Below are 21,864 nucleotides of genomic sequence, written 5' to 3' on the forward strand. Positions count from 1 at the left end.
AGTCACTCAAGCTCCACCTAAAAGATAGAAAATAATATAAATTGGCCTAAGAGAGAGGGGATGTCGGGGAACATACCATCGTTAGGGAAGATACCACCATCAGGGGATGTACCATCACGAGGGAATACACCATCCCGAGGACCTCCTGACTCCTGGGATCAGTCGACGGGCTGAGCCTCTCTTCCCCCCCCCATTGGGACGCCTTTGGGTGAGATTTGAACACTTGGTTATACAGTGTTTCTCTGCGGAAACTTAGAAATCTCTATAGAGTCTTTGTGCCTTTTAACGCGTTAATTTCCAGGCTGCGCACCTGTGTATTTCATGCATGCTAGCTTGCTTTTGCAGACAGTAACTATCGCCGGTAATCCAAAGAACCTGTGTACCTGTTGCTGTAATAACTTAATTGCATTGTTCCTAGCCGTGGTAGTTCTCATTGAACGCGACTAGAGTAAGGACGGTTATACGTTACTGGTGAATCCATGACCGCGGTAGTTCAGTACCCTGAATCTGACCGGACCCGTAACAGTTAATCGGCTACACCCCTTAACGTGACAGAGAAATTGTCGCTATCAGAAACCAATGCAATGCTTATGGGTGTTTTTTTGGGGGTGTGCAGGCTGAGTTTACCAGCCTAGCTATCATCCAGCTTTTGCAAACTTCACAGCAAAAACAGCAACAGTGAAAAGAATTCCCCAGTTCAGGGAGTTGCTCCTGAGAGTGAGGAAGAGCAGAGGAGTCACAGCCACTTAGCAAGTCCTGAAGCTGGTAGCTGCGATCAGGGCACTCTCCTTCAGTGTTGTAGTGGGTATACGTGGCAAGGTTTTGGTAGCAGGGGGCCATAGAGGTGGCTTCTGTGAGAAGAATCTAGAAGCTGCCCCATGTTTGGTAAGGACCCCACTGCTGACCAGAGCTGAGCCAATAAGTGATGTTGTTTTGCGCCTCTGTGAGAGCATATTTAAGAAAGGGGAAAAAAAACGCTGCACCACACACAGCAGCTGGGAGAGTGAGAGGAGTGAGGAACAGCCTTGCAGGTGCCAAGGTCAGTGAAGAAGGAGGGGGAGAGGCAAGGTCAGTGAAGAAGGAGGGGGAGAGGTGCTCCAGGCGCCGGAGCAGAAGTCCCCTGCGGCCTGTGGTGAGGACCATGGTGGAGCAGGCTGTCCCCCTGCAGCCCATGGAGTACCACGGTGGAGCAGGGTTCCGTGCTGCAGCCCGTGGAGGAGACCACGGTGGAGCAGGTGGACCTGCACCGACGGAGGCTGCGGCCTGTGGAGGACCCCCACTGGAGCAGATTCCAGGCCGGACCTGTAGCCCGTGGAGAGGAGCCCACGCAGGAGCAGGTGACCTGGCAGGAGCTGCTGCCCGTGGGGGATCCAGGTTGGAGCAGTTTGCTCCTGAGGGATGGACCCCGTGGTACAGACCCATATCTGGAGCAGTTCTTGAAGAGCTGCTGCCTGTGGGCAGCCCACACCGGATCAGTTCAGCAAGGACTGCATCCCGTGGGAGGGACCCCACAGCACAGGGGACGAGAGTGACCGAGAAGGAGTGGTGGAGAAGAAGTGCTATAGACTGACCATAACCCCCATTCCCCCGTTCCCCTGCGCCGCTCGGGGGGAGGAGGTGGAAGAGGGTGCATGGGGGGGAAGGTGCTTTTGGTTTCTTTCCTTTGTTTCTTGCTTCTCTAGCTTGTTAGTAATAGGTAATAAACCTTACTATCTCCCTGTGCTGAGTCTGTTTTGCCCGTCACAATAATTACTGCGCGATCTCCTCGTCCTTATCTCAACCCTTGAGCCCTTTTCATCGTATTTTCTCCCCGTTTCTCTTTCAGGAGGGGGAGTGAGAGAGCGGTTGTGGTGGAGCTCAGCCGCCCACCCGAGTAAAACCACCTCTGCATCTGAAGTGCAGGATCTAACATGTCACAGGAGCATTTAGAGTTCACCAAAAAAACATTGTGTGGTTCCTATCAGATTCTACGCTTTTAAATAAAGTAATTGTTTATATCTTGTTTACGCATTACTCTGTAGTTAGGCAGGCAGGTCAAGGGGAATGTAAAGTGTTTATTGTAGAAATGTCAGCTACATTATGAGCTCTTCAATATTATATTTGTCTTGTTCTCAGCAAGTGCCATAATTCCTCTGACCGGATCAAGGTGCGAGTGTGGGATGAAGATGACGACATCAAGTCTCGTGTCAAACAGAGGCTGAAGTGCGAGTCAGATGATTTCCTGGGACAGACAATCATTGAAGTGCGTACGCTGAGTGTTGAAATGGATGTGTGGTACAACCTTGGTGAGTGGAGCTTTGGGACTGAAAACATGTCATGTATTAGTTTGGGAACATTTGAGAACTACCTGGGCAGATTGCAAGAAAGGACAAAAAAAAAAAAAGCCTACTTGATTAGGTTATTTTAAGGGGCACAATGATGCTGCAGAGCAGCTGCAAGGCTTTCGTCCCAGTTAAAATGAAGTACAGGAGTATAGCATGTCAGAACAGGGATCTTTTTTCTCTTGTTAGGCACTGGAAAGTAGAATGGGTGAATGCTTGGATCAGGGCTGGAAGTAAGGAACAAATTTCACATCAGTCAGCTGTATCCTTAGAAAAGGGATCTGAGCAACATCTTCCTGACACACTAGCATTTTCTAAGTGGCCTTGGTAAAACCTTGTTTTGGCAGTGTGTGTGATATCCTGAACTCCCTTGCCTGCTGTCATATGGGTCTTAATCTAGAGAGGTTTGCAGTACATTCTTTGGTGGTTCTAGTTCAGCTGACTGGATCAAAGCCCGGGGACCCTATAGCACGTGCTCTCAGAAGGGCTGGCTTATGTGTAAAGAAGTGTATGTGGTTCTAGCTAGATGTGTCATATTGAGAGTGTATCAAGTCAGTCATTTTGCTGATATCTATTTAGTTTTTAATGTTTTGAAATAAAAAAGTCAAAGTTTTCTCTATGGTAATACTGATCACAAATTCAGCTTGAGCTTCCAGCAGTTTCTATTATAGTGTTGTCACCCCAAAGATGGCTGTGCTCTGAATGTGAAAAATGCATGTAATTGTTGATGTTTTTTCCTTCTAGAGAAAAGAACAGATAAGTCTGCAGTGTCTGGGGCTATCCGTCTGCAAATCAATGTGGAGATCAAAGGCGAGGAGAAGGTGGCTCCATATCACATTCAGTACACTTGCCTTCATGAGGTAAGGAGCAGCTCAGCTCAGTCATTATGATGTTCCTCCTTTCTGTCAAAGAAGAAACTTTCTGACCTCTGTTTCCTTAGAAAGTTCCTTCTTGCCCTACGTGATCCTTCTTTTCCCTGCTCCACAGGCCTGGAAACTCACTGAATCATCAGACCTGCATTTGTACATGTCCTGGTTCCAGTTAGGACAGAGTTAAGTAGCTCATAGTAGCTGGTAGGGTGCTATGTTTTGGATTAGGATGAGAAGAGCGCTGATAACATGCTGATGTTTTAATTGTTGCAGAGCAGTGTTTACACCAGGCCAAGGACTTTTCGGCTTCTTGCTCTGTCCTGCCAGCGAGCAGGCTGGGGGTGCAGCAGGAGCTGGGAGGGGACAGACCCAGGACAGCTGACCCAAACTGGCCAAAGGGGTATTCCATACCATCTGACGTCATGCTAAACAATATATAGGGGTGGCTGGCCGGGGTGGGGGGCCGGCTGCTCGGGAATAGGCTGGGCATCGGTCAGCGGGTGGTGAGCAATTGCATTGTGCATCACTTGTTTTCTTACACATTATTATTGTTAATACTATTACCATTATCACTATTATTATTATTATTGTTATTATTATTTTCCTGTCTTAATAAACTGTCTTTATCTCAACTCACAGGCTTCACTTTCCCGTTTCTCTCCCCCATCCCAGAGAGGGAGGGGGGAGGGTGAGCGAACGGCTGTGTGGTGTTTAGCTGCCAGCCGGGTTAAACCACAACAGTCTTTTTGGCGCCCAACGTGGGGCCCGAAGGGTTGAGATATCGACAAATCTGACCAGAGTGTGTTAAACTAAAATTGGTATAAGTATTGGACCTGCTTAATAGTTGCTAGTCACGATGTTGATTGCCTTAATCTCCAGTCTGCTGTACCTGTATTCCAAATTGAGTTTTATGGTGCGTTACTTTCTGTATGTGCTCCCTGTTGCACTGTTTATCCTTTCCGGGCCCTGGTTTAAGATTGTTATGGTACTGTGCGGTGTAGCAATGGCTTATGAAATGATGAGATATCTGGTCATGACTTTAACCTGGTATTTGTACTCAGCACTGACATCGACTCTATACTTTGGAACCCATATCTCGGAAACTATTAGCAATTACACCTATTGCCTGTTTTCGTTAGGGAGCCAATCTGTGAAGGGGACAGGGGAAGACATGTTTCCCTACCTGTTCACTCTCCCTTTCTCCTTCACCACCACCCTCTTATCCCCCGAGTTAGTTACGGTGGCTCTCCGAGATGTTGAATATCCTTGGGATACTCAGACCAGCCTGCTCTTGTTGTTATGTCTCCTGAATGCGCTTCAGATTTTGTGGAGGGTTAAACAACTACTTAGGAATCTCATCCGGAGATCTGTCTTGAGGCGGGATAGTTGCGAGTGGCAGGGAGTGTGGGAGGATATGGGCAGGTTTCTAGAGCAGTGGTCACCTCCAGTGTTTTGGACATTCACCCCTGAACAACTGCAAAATCCTAAAAAGCTGGCAGAATGCTTGAAAAAAAGGTGTCATGACTCTGGCAGTTCCAAAGTGACACAAATCACTGTAGCGTGCTGGGGTCTGGCTTGTGCCTATCGAGCTGCAATTGATGCTACTAGCAACCTAGCTCCAGCTCCTGCAGCCGTTCCAGCTCCAGCTCCTGCAGCCACTCCAGCTGCAGCTCCTGCAGCCGCTCCAGCTCCAGCTCCTGCAGCCGCTCCAGCTCCAGCTCCTGCAGCCGCTCCAGCTCCAGCTCCTGCAGCCGCTCCAGCTCCTGCAGCCGCTCCAGTTCCAGCTCCTGCAGCTACTCCAGCTCCAGCTCCTGCAGCCGTTCCAGTTCCAGCTCCTGCAGCCGCTCCAGCTCCTGCAGCCGCTCCAGTTCCAGCTCCTGCAGCTACTCCAGCTCCAGCTCCTGCAGCCGCTCCAGCTCCTGCAGCCACTCCAGCTCCAGCCCCTGCAGCCGCTCCAGCTCCTGCAGCCGTTCCAGTTCCAGCTCCTGCAGCCGCTCCAGCTCCTGCAGCCGTTCCGGCTCCTGCAGCCGCTCCAGCTCCAGCCCCTGCAGCCGCTCCAGCTCCAGCCCCTGCAGCCGCTCCAGCTCCTGCAGCTGCCCCAGCTCGTGCAGCTGCTCCCACTCCTGTGGCTGGGTCAGAGAAACGAGCTGTAGCAGTGCAAGTTGACCCCGCAGAGGGTACTCCAACCCCTGTGGCAGACCCTGCGTCTGGGTCAGAGAAACGAGCTGTAGCAGTGCAAGTTGACCCCGCAGAGGGTATTCCAACCCCTGTGGCAGACCCTGTGGCTGGGTCAGAGAAACGAGCTGTAGCAGTGCAAGTTGCCCCTGTAGACAAGGTGAAAAAATGGTATAGAGGCTCAGGTCGTTTAAAACGCAGACAGTCTTCTGCTAAGTCTGGGCGTAGTGAAGACGAGGCTGGGCCATCAAAGGTGCAGGAGACTGAAGATGAGGATGAGGATGGCGAAAAATCAACAGTAACTACCCGGACTCCATACCAGCCATCAAAGGTGCAGGAGACTGAAGATGAGGATGAGGATGTCGGAAAATCAACAGTAACTACCCGGACTCTACACCGGCCATCAAAGGTGCAGAAGACTGAAGATGAGGATGAGGATGTCGAAAAATCAACAGTAATTACCCGGACTCTATACCAGCGTGAGCTACGAGATGTGCGAAAAGATTTTGGTCGCTGTATAGGCGAGCAGCTTGTCACCTGGCTGCTCCGGTGCTGGGACACGGGAGCCAATTATGTGGAATTGGAGGGCAAGGAAGCCAGGCGGCTGGGATCCCTTGCTAGGGACGCATGCATTGACAAAGCAATTGGAGATGGAGCACAATCTCGCAGCCTCTGGAGGCGTCTCCTGTCAGCTGTGAAGGAAAGGTATCTCTTCAAGGAAGAACTTGTATGTTTACCAAGCAAATGGACCACCATGGAGAAGGGAATTCAGTACCTGAGGGAATTGGCCGTACGGGAAGTAATTTATAAGGACCTAGACGACGCACAAACATCCGCAGATCCAGATGCAGTCCGGTGTACACTACCCATGTGGCGGAAGTTTGTACAGAGTGCCCCATCATCATATGCCAGCTCATTGGCAATGCTAGCCTGGAAAACGGAGGAGAATCCCACAGTGAATGAAGTGACTAAAATACTCCGGCAGTACGAAGGAAATCTCTCCTCTTCCCTAAAGGCCTGTGTCTCAGCTGTGGAGAAACTCTCTGAAGAGGTCCACCAACTTAAAGAGAATTTATCTTCCCCTCCACCTGAACGAACCAGTGTCCACCAGCTAAAAGAGAATGCTTTAGAGAAACTTTCTGAAAAGATCCACCAACTTGAAGAAAGATTATCTTCCCCTTCACCTGAACGAACCAGTGTCCACCAGCTAAAAGAGAATGCTTTGGAGAAACTTTCTGAAAAGATCCACCAACTTGAAGAAAGATTATCTTCCCCTTCACCTGAACGAACTAGTGTCCACCAGCTAAAAGAGAATACCTTGGAGAAACTTTCTGAAGAGATCCACCAACTTAAAGAGAGTTTATTTTCCTCCCCACCTGTACAAACCAGTGTCTCAGCTATTAGGGGTAAACGTTCATCTATGCAAGGAAGACAATATGGTGGGCACACACACCGCGCCACCCTGTGGTTTTACCTACGTGACCATGGAGAGGACATGAGAAAATGGGATGGAAAATCTACTGCGACCCTAGAGGCACGGGTACGTGAATTGCAAAGGAAAACAATTGGGAAAAAGGAGTTCTCTGAAAGGTTTGCTGCTCCAACTTCCAGCAGGCAGTCCTTTAAACACAGAAATGAAGATTCTGACCAGGACTAGAGGGGCCCTGCCTCCAGCCAGGGGGAGGAAAGGGACAATCGAGTTTATTGGACTGTGTGGATTCGATGGCCTGGCACGTCAGACGCACAGAAGTATAAGGCTTTGGTAGACACCGGTGCACAATGTACTCTAATGCCATCAAGCTATAAAGGGCCAGAGCCCATCTGTATTTATGGTGTGACGGGGGGATCCCAGCAGTTAACTGTATTGGAGGCTGAAGTGAGTCTAACCGGTAATGAGTGGCAAAAGCACCGTATTGTGACTGGCCCAGATGCTCCGTGCATCCTTGGCATAGACTATCTTAGAAGAGGATATTTCAAGGACCCAAAAGGGTTCCGCTGGGCTTTTGGCATAGCTGCTTTGGAGACAGAGGACATTAAACAGTTGTCTACCTTGCCTGGTCTCTCAGAGGACCCTTCTGTTGTGGGGTTGCTGAGGGTTGAAGAACAGCAAGTGCCGATCGCTACCACAACTGTGCACCGGCGGCAATATCGCACCAACCGAGACTCCCTGAGTCCCATCCATAAGCTAATTCGTCAACTGGAGAGCCAAGGAGTGATCAGCAAGACTCATTCACCTTTTAATAGTCCCATATGGCCAGTGCGAAAGTCTAATGGTGAGTGGAGACTAACAGTGGACTATCGTGGCCTGAACGAAGTCACGCCACCACTGAGTGCTGCAGTGCCGGACATGCTAGAACTCCAGTATGAACTGGAATCAAAGGCAGCCAAGTGGTATGCCACAATTGATATCGCTAATGCATTTTTCTCCATCCCTCTAGCAGCACAGTGCAGGCCACAGTTGGCTTTCACTTGGAGGGGAGTCCAATATACTTGAAATCGGCTGCCCCAGGGGTGGAAACACAGCCCTACCATTTGCCATGGACTGATCCAGTCTGCGCTGGAGCAGGGGGAAGCTCCTGAACACCTGCAGTACATCGATGACATCATTGTGTGGGGTGACACTGCAGAAGAAGTTTTCGAGAAAGGGAAGAAAATAGTCCAAATCCTTCTGAAGGCTGGTTTTGCCATAAAACAGAATAAAGTTAAAGGACCTGCATGAGAGATCCAGTTTTTAGGAATAAAATGGCAAGATGGACGCCGTCAAATCCCAATGGATGTGATCAACAAAATAACAGCTATGTCTCCACCAACTAGCAAAAAAGAAACACAAACTTTCCTAGGTGTCGTGGGGTTTTGGAGAATGCATATTCCAAATTACAGTCTGATTGTAAACCCGCTCTACCAAGTAACCCGTAAGAAGAATGCTTTTGAATGGGGCCCTGAGCAACGACAAGCCTTTGAACAAATTAAGCAGGAAATAGTTCATGCAGTAGCCCTCGGGCCAGTCCGAACAGGACCAGATGTAAAGAATGTGCTCTACACCGCAGCCGGAGAGAATGGTCCCACCTGGAGCCTCTGGCAGAAAGAGCCTGGGGAAACTCGAGGTCGACCCCTGGGGTTTTGGAGTCGGGGATACAGAGGATCTGAAGCCCGCTATACTCCAACTGAAAAGGAGATATTGGCAGCATATGAAGGAGTTCGATCTGCTTCGGAAGTGGTCGGTACTGAAGCGCAGCTCCTCCTGGCACCCCGACTGCCGGTACTGGGCTGGATGTTCAAAGGAAGGGTCCCCTCTACATATCACACAACTGATGCTACATGGAGCAAGTGGGTTGCACCGAATACTCAGAGGGATCGAATAGGAAACCCCAGTCGCCCAGGAATCTTGGAGGTGATTATGGACTGGCCAGAAGGCAAATACTTTGGGATATCACCAGAGGAGGAGGTGGTTCGTGCTGAAGAAGCCCCCCTGTACAACAAGCTACCAGAAAATGAGAAGAAATATGCCTTGTTCACTGACGGGTCCTGTCGTATTGTGGGAAAGCATCGGAGATGGAAAGCTGCTGTATGGAGTCCTACACGACGAGTTGCAGAAGCTGCTGAGGGAGAAGGTGAATCGAGTCAGTTTGCAGAAGTGAAAGCCATCCAGCTGGCTTTAGATATTGCTGAACGAGAAAAGTGGCCAGTTCTCTATCTCTATACTGATTCATGGATGGTAGCAAATGCCCTGTGGGGGTGGTTACAGCAATGGAAGCAGAACAACTGGCAGCGCAGGGGCAAACCCATCTGGGCTGCTGCATTGTGGCAAGATATTGCTGCCCGGGTAGAGAACCTGGTTGTAAAGGTACGCCATGTAGATGCTCATGTGCCCAAGAATCGGGCTACTGAAGAACACCAAAACAACCAGCAGGTGGATCAGGCTGCTAAGATTGAAGTGGCTCAGGTGGACCTGGACTGGCAACATAAAGGTGAATTATTTATAGCCCGATGGGCCCATGACACCTCGGGCCATCAAGGTAGAGATGCAACATACAGATGGGCTCGTGATCTAGGGGTGGACCTGACCATGGACACTATAGCACAGGTTATTCATGACTGTGAAACACGTGCTGCAATCAAGCAAGCCAAGCGGTCAAAGCCTCTTTGGTATGGAGGACGATGGCTGAAATATAAATATGGAGAGGCCTGGCAGATTGATTACATCACACTCCCTCAAACCCGCAACGGCAAGCGCCACGTACTTACAATGGTGGAAGCAACCACCGGATGGCTGGAAACATATCCTGTGCCCCATGCCACTGCCCGGAACACTATCCTGGGCCTTGAAAAGCAAGTCCTATAGCGACATGGCACCCCAGAGAGAATTGAGTCAGACAACGGGACTCATTTCCGAAACAACCTTATAGACACTTGGGCCAAAGAACATGGCATCGAGTGGGTGTATCACATCCCCTGTCATGCACCAGCCTCCGGGAAAGTTGAACGATACAATGGACTGTTAAAGACTACACTGAAAGCAATGGGTGCTGGGACATTCAAACATTGGGATACGCATTTGGCAAAGGCCACCTGGTTAGTCAGTACTAGGGGATCTGCCAACCGAGCTGGACCTGCCCAATCAAACCTGTTACGCACTGTAGAAGGGGATAAAGTTCCTGTAGTGCATGTAAGAAACATGCTGGGTAAAAGAGTCTGGGCTACTCCTGCCTCAGGAAAAGGCAAACCCATTCGTGGAATTGCTTTTGCTCAGGGACCTGGATGCACTTGGTGGGTAATGCAAAAGAATGGGGAGGTCCGGTGTGTACCTCAAGGGGATTTGATACTGGGTGAGAATAGCCCATGAGTTGAATTGTAGTATGTTAATTATTATATAATAATGTATGTCATCACTACCATGATTGCTATATATCATAGATGAAAATGGTGATTAATTAGAATGTATTGGACAGAGTGTAACCTGAGCATGACATAAATGGTATGGAATAAGGGGTGGATATCTGTCCTGGTTCCAGTTAGGACAGAGTTAAGTAGCTCATAGTAGCTGGTAGGGTGCTATGTTTTGGATTAGGATGAGAAGAGCGCTGATAACATGCTGATGTTTTAATTGTTGCAGAGCAGTGTTTACACCAGGCCAAGGACTTTTCGGCTTCTTGCTCTGTCCTGCCAGCGAGCAGGCTGGGGGTGCAGCAGGAGCTGGGAGGGGACAGACCCAGGACAGCTGACCCAAACTGGCCAAAGGGGTATTCCATACCATCTGACGTCATGCTAAACAATATATAGGGGTGGCTGGCCGGGGTGGGGGGCTGGCTGCTCGGGAATAGGCTGGGCATCGGTCAGCGGGTGGTGAGCAATTGCATTGTGCATCACTTGTTTTCTTACACATTATTATTGTTAATACTATTACCATTATCACTATTATTATTATTATTGTTATTATTATTTTCCTGTCTTAATAAACTGTCTTTATCTCAACTCACAGGCTTCACTTTCCCGTTTCTCTCCCCCATCCCAGAGAGGGAGGGGGGAGGGTGAGCGAACGGCTGTGTGGTGTTTAGCTGCCAGCCGGGTTAAACCACAACAGTACAGAAGGCCAGGAAGGCTTTAGGTTCTCCCCCTGCTGAATGCTGGCTGGCTCAGTCTGTCCCACTGTCACAGCTGTGCTGCTGTCAGGCAGAGATCAGACGGTGGTCCAACTCAGAGCCCCCACTAGCTTGACATGAAGAAATTTTGGAATTTACTTGACTGATGTGTTCAGCATGTACTATACCTGTGTCTTTCTTTAGAGAAAGCCTTCTGAAATGGCAAACTCCAGCCCAGATCTGCTTCAGAATTAAACTTTGCACATTCCTTTTGGGATCCCAAACATGCAGCATTTCCACGGGAGATGCTGTGTTTTTTACTGCTACTTGTCTCTGAACATTGTGAACAGAACTGCTTGTGTATTGCTTGCAGCAAGGAGCAGTTATGTCATTGCAGTTTCCACCTGGGCAGTTGGTCTGTGATGCATGGTGGGCTATAATATGAAAAGTTACATTTTCTACCTTAGCTGATTTTTGAGTAAATTCTGTTTGGGATAGGGTTTTGACTCTGTCCTTTGAGCAGTGCAGATAGTTGTTGGTATAAATTCCTTGTACCACTGGTGTGTAGCTATGAGCAATTCTTAGGGAACAGAAGATAAGCTGTGGTTGCTGGGTACTGATCTATCTCAAGATGGACTAAGACGGGCAGGCAGAGCTGTAGAAGTTGGGAGAAATTCAAAGAAGACTTACGTGAATGTCTGAGGGATTCATGGTGCCCAGTCTATTTATCAAGGAGAAAGCAGGTGACAGGATTAGTCTCTAAGTGCCTGAATAGGGAAGAGTAGCAATAGCCTCTTTCACCTTATAAATAAGAATATCACAAGGTCTAGTGAAGTTTAAGCAAATTCACATTAGAAGAAGATGGATGTGTCACAGGGATGAATGTTCAGCTACAGGAACAACATATTTTTCCAGACAAAGGGCTTGATGATCCTTGCAGTGTCTTTTGGCCTTACCAGGAAAGAAACAGACTAAGCTTAAGTGAACATCAGTTTCTTTTAGTAGGCTGTGTTGTGTTCTTCAATATATAATTTTTGCTGTTTTTTAATTCAATGACTACTTCTGTTTGGTAATCCATTTCATTTTTATCCTTCTGATGCGTGATCACTTGCTTCCCCTCTTTTGTTGCAATTATATCTCTTTTAAAGTATCACCTTCTTTCATTTGTACATCATAAAATGAAGGTGATTTACAGCTAGAATAATTTAATCAGGAAAAATAGTAGTGTAAAACAGTGTCTTCTAGCTCCTAATTAGATCACTAGACTTTTGCATCCCTTACTACTAGGGAGCCAGCTGTCTGATAAGCTGATGAAATCTGTAAGTGACATAAATTTAAGGATTACTGAGAAACCCACTGAACTGAATTGCAATTTCTGCAGAGCAATGATAGCTTGAAAGACTTTCCAGTGTTAGATAAAGTAAAAGGTTATGATGAGTAATAATGCAAGTGTCTAGTTGTTAATGGTGATTTTAAGGATGTCCTTGTTTTTAGAAAAAAAAGATTTGGAATGTTCCACTGTATAATAATAATTGCAATGATGATACAGGGCTGTTAGTTGGCTTAAATAGCTTGTCCATATTAAGTCAGAGGACAGAAGTGTGTAGGTTTCAGGAAACTAATTAGTCTGACTTCACTGTATTGAAGCACTCCTCTGCATCATTCACAATGTCGGGTGGTTAAAGTTGTAGGTATGTGTGCGGAAAAAATTCAGCTGGGAGCATGTGAGAAGAAAAGCAAGTCAAAGCACAAAAATACATAGTGGGTAGGGAGAAGGAAAGAGGGAGGAGAGCAAAGAAATGTGTGTTAGTGCCTCCTTCTTGGCAATTCCAAGCTGTTCATGAAACTCACTTGGCAGCTTCAGCAGCTTTGCATATAATTTCATTCCTGTTTTGTATTTCAGAACCTCTTTCACCATCTCACAGATGTGCAAGGGAATGGGGTGGTGAAGATCCCTGATGCCAAAGGAGATGATGCCTGGAAGGTGTATTTTGATGAGACAGCTCAAGAGATTGTGGATGAATTTGCAATGCGTTACGGCATTGAATCAATATATCAGGCCATGACATAAGATGCATTTGGTGTTGTCTTTAGTGCAGATATTCATTGTATCTAATTGATGTGACTGTTAAGATGAAATGTCTTGGTAATAGAATGCTATTAACATTAACAGCTACTCCTTAAGGGGCTTACTGTGAGCAGGAAGTGACTGCATATCTCAGTCACTGTTTTCCTCAAAGTCAAGAAATTGTCTGACAAAGTGCTGGAATTTAGCCTCCATCTGGGCAGTTTGTGCGAGTGCCTTTACCTTTAAAACTAATTCTAAAGAATTACACCAACTTTGTGGGTGTAAATGACTGTACTTTATTATTGATAGCTTATTCTTGTTTTAAGAGTCTAAAATCTCTATTTGAAAAATCTGCTATTAAAAAGGATCCCACTGAAGACTTTTGGTGATGTGAGAAGGGAAGAGATTTTGTCAAACTGTTTTTCCTACAGGTTTGTTGTGGCAGCTGATATAGTCCTGAGAAATCACTGTTTTCACAGGTACTGCTGGAGGAATTTATAGGAAGCTTGAGTAATGGAGCACTAATTTTTCCTGTTTGGATCTAGGCTCATGCAATTCTTGATCTTCAAGAGCACTTTTCTTCTCACTGTACTTTTAGTCGGATTTGGGATTAGCCATTCTGCTTAAGTACTAGTAATGCTATGCTTAGCTCATATCTGTCCTGGTTCCAGTTAGGACAGAGTTAATTTTCCCTCATAGTAGCTGGTAGGGTGCTATGTTTTGGATTAGGATGAGAAGAGCGCTGATAACATGCTGATGTTTTAATTGTTGCAGAGCAGTGTTTACACCAAGCCAAGGACTTTTCGGCTTCTTGCTCTGTCCTGCCAGCGAGCAGGCTGGGGGTGCAGCAGGAGCTGGGAGGGGACAGACCCAGGACAGCTGACCCAAACTGGCCAAAGGGGTATTCCATACCATCTGACGTCATGCTGAACAATATATAGGGGTGGCTGGCCGGGGTGGGGGGCCGGCTGCTCGGGGATAGGCTGGGCATCGGTCAGCAGGTGGTGAGCAATTGCATTGTGCATCACTTGTTTCGTACACATTATTAGTAGTAGTACTATTATCACTATTATTATTATTATTGTTATTATTATTTTCCTGTCTTAATAAACTGTCTTTATCTCAACTCACAGGCTTCACTTTCCCATTTCTATCCCCCATTCCAGAGAGGGAGGGGGGAGGGTGAGCGAACAGCTGTGTGGTGTTTAGCTGCCGGCCGGGTTAAACCACAACAATTAGTTACTGTGTCTAGTAAACACATATTAAAATATAAAAATGCTAATGTTCTGTATTAAAAAAAAAGGTAACCACAGGTCCTGCCCCAGCTCTGACTGACATTGAGAGGGCTGAGGTGAACTCCAACTTGAATACCCAGTCCTGTTTTGATATTACAGGATAGTTTTACCCTCTAGAATTTTCATGCACAGCTATCGTGACTTATGCTGGGGCTTGCAGTTTAGCTGGGTGCCTGCACATCATCGTGCTGTGAAGGTCATTGCAGACAGGGGCTTAGCTGGGTATGTGCAAGGCCATAGCACCTTGTGTCCCTCCCCATGGCAGGGGGTTAGAATTAGATGATCTTTAAGGTCCCTTCCAACCCAAACCATTCTGTGATTGCTGCCCTTCCTGGCAGCTGGGCCCATGCAGAGCCAGAACTGTTGTTTTGTCCCTCAATACCACTTAGAAAAAACAACACAACTGGTGATTTTCCCAGGTGTTTGGAACGTCTATTGCAGCAAAGAGAGTTTCTTTTGGAGACACCATGGCTCTTTAGGAGAAAGAAGGAAGATACTGGACAGGATAGTGCTTTTTGGTTGTCCCGTAGCCTACCATGCACCAGGTCACATAGTGACGGACCCTGCTCTGTTTTACCAGCAGCCCGAGTCCTGATGACACGTACAGCCTGGAGCAGAGCAGAGTACCCTACGTTCCTAAGCAGTGTTTGCTTTATGTGCCTACTTACTAGGAGTTGTCTTGCAGGTTGAAGGATGAAAAATGGATGAATGTCCAAGTGGGGGATATAATAAAACTAGAAAACAACAACTGTGTGACAGTGAGTACAGTTTCTCTCCATCCTGCTCCCAGATAGTCTCCATAATTACTCTTATTGCCTTATCACTCACAAGCAGATTAATCAGCAGGGATGACAACTGCCCCAGAGAGCTGCAGTGCTCAGAAACCACAAGAAGAATCGTGATGCCACTGCCCGTAACTCAAGCCCAGCCTGTTTGTTTGTCTTCAGGCCGATCTGCTGTTACTGTCGAGCAGTGAGCCACACAGCCTGACGAACATCGAGACAGCCGAACTGGACAGGTAAGCCATCCTGCTCCTGGGGGACAGTCACTGCTGTCAGCACAACATCAAATCTTGTGGGGTGGTGTCTTGGTTTAACCCAGCTGGCAGCTAAACACCACACAGCCGTTCGCTCACCTTCTCCCCTCCCTCTCTGGGATGGGGGAGAGAAACGAGAAAACTGAAGCCTGTGCGTTGAGATAAAGACAGTTTACTAGTACAGAAAAGAAAGGAAAATAATAATAATAATGATAATAGTACTACTAATCATAATGTGTACAAACAAGTGATGCACAATGCAATTGCTCACCACCCGCTGACTGATGCCCAGCCTATCCCCGAGCAGCTGGCCCCCCCACCCTGGCTAGCCACCTCTATGCAGCAGTCCAAATGGGTTTGCCCCTGCGCTCCCAGTTGTTCTGCTTCCATTGCTGTAACCACCCCCACAGGGCATTTGCTACCATCCATGAATCAGTATAGAGATAGCGAACTGGCCACTTTTCTCGTTCAGCAATACCTAAAGCCAGCTGAATGGCTTTCACTTCTGCAAACTGACTCGATTCACCTTCTCCCTCAGCAGCTTCTGCAACTCGTCGTGTAGGACTCCATACAGCAGCTTTCCATCTCCGATGCTTTCCCACGATACGACAGGACCCATCAGTGAACAGGGCATATTTCTTCTCATTTTCTGGTAGCTTGTTGTACAGTGGGGCTTCTTCAGCACGGACCACCTCCTCCTCTGATGATATCCCAAAATATTTGCCTTCTGGCCAGTCCACAATCACTTCCAAGATTCCTGGGCAACTGGGGTTTCCTATTCGAGCCCTCTGAGTATTCGGTGCAACCCACTTGCTCCATGTAGCAACAGTTGTGTGATATGTAGAGGGGACCCTTCCTTTGAACATCCAGCCCAGTACCGGCAGTCAGGGTGCCAGGAGGAGCTGCGCTTCAGTACCAACCACTTCCGAAGCAGATCGAACTCCTTCATATGCTGCCAATATCTCTTTTTCGGTTGGGGTGTAGGGGGCCTCAGATCCTCTGTATCCCTGACTCCAAAACCCCAGGGATCGACCTCGAGTTTCCCCAGGCTCTTTCTGCCAGAGGCTCCAGGTGGGGCCATCTCCCCGGCTGCGGTGTAGAGCACATTCTTTACATCTGGTCCTGTTCGGACTGGCCCGAGGGCTACTGCATGAACTATTTCCTGCTTAATTTGTTCAAAGGCTTGTCGTTGCTCAGGGCCCCATTTGAAATCATTCTTCTTATGGGTTACTTGGTAGAGCGGGTTTACAATCAGACTGTAATTTGGAATGTGCATTCTCCAAAGCCCCACGACACCTGGGAAAGTTTGTGTTTCTTTTTTGCTAGTTGGTGGAGACATAGCTGTTATTTTGTTGATCACATCCATTGGGATTTGACGACGTCCATCTTGCCATTTTATTCCTAAAAACTGGATCTCTCATGCAGGTCCTTTGACTTTATTTTGTTTTATGGGAAAACCAGCCTTTAGAAGGATTTGGACTATTTTCTTCCCTTTCTCAAAAACTTCCTCTGCTGTGTCACCCCACACAATGATGCCATCGATGTACTGCAGGTGTTCAGGAGCTTCCCCCTGCTCCAGCGCAGACTGGATCAGTCCATGGCAAATGCTAGGGCTGTGTTTCCACCCCTGGGGCAGCCGATTCCAAGTATATTGGACTCCCCTCCAAGTGAAAGCAAACTGTGGCCTGCACTCTGCTGCTAGAGGGATGGAGAAAAATGCATTAGCGATATCAATTGTGGCGTACCACTTGGCTGCCTTTGATTCCAGTTCATACTGGAGTTCTAGCATGTCCGGCACTGCAGCACTCAGCGGTGGCGTGACTTCGTTCAGGCCACGATAGTCCACTGTTAGTCTCCACTCACCATTAGACTTTCGCACTGGCCATATGGGACTATTAAAAGGTGAATGAGTCTTGCTGATCACTCCTTGGCTCTCCAGTTGACGAATTAGCTTATGGATGGGAATCAGGGAGTCTCGGTTGGTGCGATATTGCTGCCGGTGCACAGTTGTGGTAGCGATTGGTACCTGCTGTTCTTCAACCCTCAGCAACCGCACAACAGAAGGGTCCTCCGAGAGACCGGGAAAGGTAGACAGCTGCCTAATCTTCTCTGTGCTCAAAGCAGCTATGCCAAAAGCCCACCGGTACCCTTTTGTGTCCTTGAAGTACCCTCTCTTGAGGTAGTCTATGCCTAGGATGCACAGAGTATCTGGGCCAGTCACAATACAGTGCTTTTGCCACTCATTTCCGGTTAGACTCACTTCAGCCTCCAATACAGTTAACTGCTGGGATCCCCCCGTCACCCCATAAATACAGATGAGTTCTGGCCCTTTATACCTTTATGGCATTACAGTACACTGTGCACCGGTATCTACTTACGCCTTATACTTCTGTGCATCTGACGTGCCAGGCCATCGAATCCACACAGTCCAATAAACTTGATTGTCCCTTTCCTACCCCTGGCTGGAGGCAGGGCCCCTCTAATCCTGGTCAGAATCTTCATTTCTGTTTCTGGAGGACTGCCTGCTGGAAGTTGTAGCAGCAAGTTTCTCAGAGACCCCCTTTTTTCCGATTGTTTTTCCTTGCAACTCGTGTACCCGTGCCTCTAGGGTCGAGGTAGATTTTCCATCCCATTTTCTCATGTCCTCTCCATGGTCACGTAGGTAACACCACAGAGTTGCATGGGGTGTGTACCCATTATATCGTCTTCCTTGCACAGAAGGACACTTACCGCTGATAGCTGAGACACTGGTTTGTACAGGTGGGGAGGAAGATAAATTCTCTTTAAGTTGGTGTACTTCTTGAGAAAGTTTTTCCACAGCCGAGACGCAGGCCTGTAGGGAAGAGGAGAGACTTTCTTCGTACTGCTGGAGTTGTTTAGCCACTTCATCCACTATGGGTTCCTCATCCTCTTTCCAGGCCATTACTGCCAATGAGCTGGCACATGATGGTGGTGCACTCCGTACAAACTTCTGCCACATGGGTCATGTACACTTGACTTCATCTGGATCTGTGGATATTTGTTCGTTGTCTAGGTCCCTATAAATCACCTCCCGTACGGCTATTTCCCTCAGGTACTGGATTCCCTTCTCCATAGTGGGCCACTTGCCTGGAAGACATACAATTTCTTCCTTTGTAGGGATACCTTTCCTTCACAGCTGACAGGAGATGCCTCCAGAGGCTGTAGCCTGGTGCTCCATCTCCAATTGCTTTGTCAATGCCTGCATCTTTAGCAAGGGATCCCAGCCGCCTGGCTTCCCTGCCCTCTAATTCCACACAATTGGCTGCAGTGTCCCAGCACCGGAGCAGCCAGGTGACAAGCTGCTCACCTATACAGCGACTGAAATCTTTTTGCACATCTCGTAGCTCACGCTGGTATAGGTTTTGGCTAGATACTGCTGTTTTTGCAACATCTTCATCTTCATCCTCCTGTTCCTCTGATGTCCCGGCCTCATCTTCTCCATACCTAGTCTTAGCAGGAGTTTCTCTGCGTTCTAAATGATCTGGCTCTCTAAACCATTTTTTCATCTTGGTTATGGGTGCAACCGACACTGGTACAGTTTGTTTCCCTGGCTCAGCCTTGGGGCCAATTGTAGGGTTTGGAGTGGCCACTGCGCCTGTCTCAGAGGTTTAAGTGGCCTCCGGGTCTGTCACTGGGGTTATATTGGCATTGAATGCAGCTCAGTAAGCATAGGCCAAGCCCCAGCACGTTGCAGTGATTCGTTTTTGTCTGGTACAGCCATGGCGATGACACACCTTTCTCAAGCACTCTAACAGTTTTTTAGGATTTTTCCGTTGTTCAGGAGTGAATTTCCAAAGCACTGGAGGTGCCCACTGCTCTAGATGCATGCCCATATCCTCCCACTCTCCCTGCCACTCATAACTATCCTGGGTCAGGACAGATCTCTGGATGACACTCTTAAGTATTTGTTTAACCTTAGACAAAATCTGAAGCGCATTCAGGAGACATAACAATGAGAACATGCTGGTCTGAACATCCCAAGGATATTCGAAGTTTTGAAAAGCTACCATAACTCGCCTGGAGGAGAAGAAAGCAAGAGTGAACAAATGGGAAAAAACATCTTCCCCTGACCCCTCCATAGATGGGCTCCCTGAAGAAAAAGCATGAAAGGTGTAGTTATTAATAGTTTCTGAGGTAGGGTTCCCAAAGTATGGAGTTGATGACAATGCTGAGTACAAATACCAGATTAGTATCATGGCCGGTAATTTTATCATATCATAAGCCAGTGTTACACAGCCCTTGGCTTAGTGTAAGCACTGCTCTGCAACAATTAAAACATCAGTGTGTTATCAACATTATTCTCATCCTAAATCCAAAACACAGCACCCTACCAGCTACTAGGAGGAAAATTAACTCTATCCTAGCTAAAACCAGGACAGGTGGCCCTGGATGCTGCAAGGGTCTATTCGGTCCAAACGTTGCTTACTACAGGGCACAACTGGCCACAAGTCAGAGGGTTACAGCTGATTTGTATTAATTAGCATAAACTGGAGCTGGCCTCATCGTTATGGCCCAATTTGCATTACCTTTTCTACATTGTCCAGAGTTAGCATCAGCTGTGGACTTTGGTGTTGCTTTGGTGACCAAGTAAGACAAGAGAGATTGAGATGACCTGGTCTCCTCAGACCTTACATGCAGCCCTCTGGATTTTCTCCTGCTTTCTCCTGAAAATGAGCCCATAGTTCTGGTACATGCAAGTGCCAGGGAAAACCTTTAGAAGGCCTTGGACAAATGAAATGTTTCTTTGATGTTGCATTTCAACTCACCTCCCCAGCTAGCTAGTCCCAGGACTTCAGTGCACTTCAGGACTGGAATACTATGGGAGAAGATCCAAAGCTCTCTTATATGGTCAAATACCTGGGGATTCTGTGTGCTGTGAGTGGCAGGATAGACAGCAAGCTGCTCAGGGAGATGGGATGCTTGGTCCTACACTTTGTGGTGACAGTGGCAGAGCCACCTTGCCCTCTTTGGTCCCATGTCCAGAATTCCTCTGGACTGCATGTTTTTGCAGCTGAAAACGGCAACAAAATCCTTTTGGCATGGTCCATCAGATGTCTAGGGAAGAATACAGTCTTCAAGAATTGAAGGAGGACTTTAAGGGAGTGCTGGACTCAGTCCTTTATGCCTTATGTAATTTATTACAGTGAAACAAACCTCAAGGTGAAGCAGGCACTGACAGTCACTGCAGAGCTTGGAGATCTTCAGAAACTGACAGAGTTCAATGGTGAGTCTACATAGAAAACTCACTTTTCAAAGTATTTTTCAAACACTAGAGTCCAGAGATTGCTTGAACATCTCCCTTCCAGGCTACCCCCTGCTACTTGCACAGGACTCCTCTGGATGCAGTAGCAGGAAAACAGAAGGGGCACACTGTGGTCTGTACAGCAGATAACAGCAGCATATAGAAAGATATCCGTCCTTTGCTTGCAGGTCTCTTAGGTACCAGGTATGGCTACTACCTGAAAGTGCATTGGTGGCAATTCTTCTGGCTGCACACTTTTCTTTAGCATCTCTCTGTATGTGTTGAGACTGCCCAACTTGAACCTAAATACCACGAGTTTGTGTAATTGCACAGTGGAAACTGTTTTCTCAATATCACATGCTTAGTTCTGATCTAAAAACATGTTTACACTACACTTTTACATCGATGGAACCTCTAGCTGCACTTCCCAGACACCATGCTGACCTGAGGACTAACTCTGTGCACACAGGGCAAGTGACTACTTCTTGAAGCTCAGCCCTGCCAGCATTTCTCTCCTCTATCAGTGCCACAAAAAGACTTCATTTTAAAATATTTATGGGCCAGCAGTGAAGATGTGGTTAACAGTCAAGGTGTCCTTTCTTCACACTGTTTTGTATCTCAAATATGTAGCAGCACATATATAGGAAAAAGGAGCCAGACCTGCTGCAAACAGAATACCCCATGCTCATGCATCATCCCTCTGCAGAGAGAGGATGGGGGAACAGACCAAGGGGTGTCCATCAAGCTTCATGGAGCCCTACTGGCTTCAATAGGAGGGCAGGATTGCAGGAAGAGTCGGTATGGAAAGGGGTGGAGTGAGTGCTGCTGTCCTTGGACCTTTGCAAGGACTGCAGGCTCTCAGGAAATGCTTTTAAACAAAGAGAAAAAAAAAACTCCTTGAAATAATGATTCCAGGAAAAATGGTGGTGGTGTGGCAGAGAGTTAGCATAGTTTAAGCAGTCTCTGGTAGTACCATCCAAAGGCATGGGCTTTTCTTTTGCTTTCTATGTTGAGGTTTTGTGAAATATTGTGTGTGGTCTCAGCTCAGTGATGGCTCAGTATATCGGGACTTCTCCAAAGTGAAGGCTGTGGTTCAGAGTGTTTTAGGTCTTGAGAAATATGCTTTTGCGGGTGCAATTAGATGTTCTAAGTTAATAGTAAGGGTTGCATGTCTTAACTGTCTTCCTGAGGAGGCTGCAGTGTGTATCAATTTGTAAGCAAAACCTTAATCTTAAACCACTTTTTCAAGCATTTTCTG

The 21,864-nt window shown here is 47.4% G+C and overlaps 1 protein-coding gene, 1 long non-coding RNA gene and 1 pseudogene across 3 annotated transcripts in view; 1 reads left to right on the forward strand and 2 right to left on the reverse strand.

Annotated features, from left to right (window-relative positions):
* Positions 1-13,389, forward strand: part of LOC308184729 (protein unc-13 homolog B-like) — a 67,100-nt pseudogene extending 53,711 nt beyond the window's left edge. Inside the window, exons 9-11 of the transcript XR_013956144.1 lie at positions 2,116-2,285; positions 3,066-3,181; positions 12,848-13,389. The product of XR_013956144.1 is annotated as a protein unc-13 homolog B-like (transcript). The remainder of the gene's footprint in view (positions 1-2,115; positions 2,286-3,065; positions 3,182-12,847) is intronic.
* The window catches only part of LOC308184893, a 470,974-nt gene that overhangs the window by 145,971 nt on the left and 303,139 nt on the right, over positions 1-21,864 (reverse strand). The window lies entirely within an intron of this gene.
* Positions 1-21,864, reverse strand: part of LOC308184773 (uncharacterized protein) — a 242,858-nt gene that overhangs the window by 105,149 nt on the left and 115,845 nt on the right. The gene's annotated exons all lie outside the window — the stretch shown is intronic.

The sequence above is a fragment of the Anser brachyrhynchus genome (genome assembly GCF_964034855.1).
Source record: "Anser brachyrhynchus genome assembly, chromosome: W".
In the NCBI taxonomy this organism is placed as follows: domain Eukaryota; kingdom Metazoa; phylum Chordata; class Aves; order Anseriformes; family Anatidae; genus Anser; species Anser brachyrhynchus.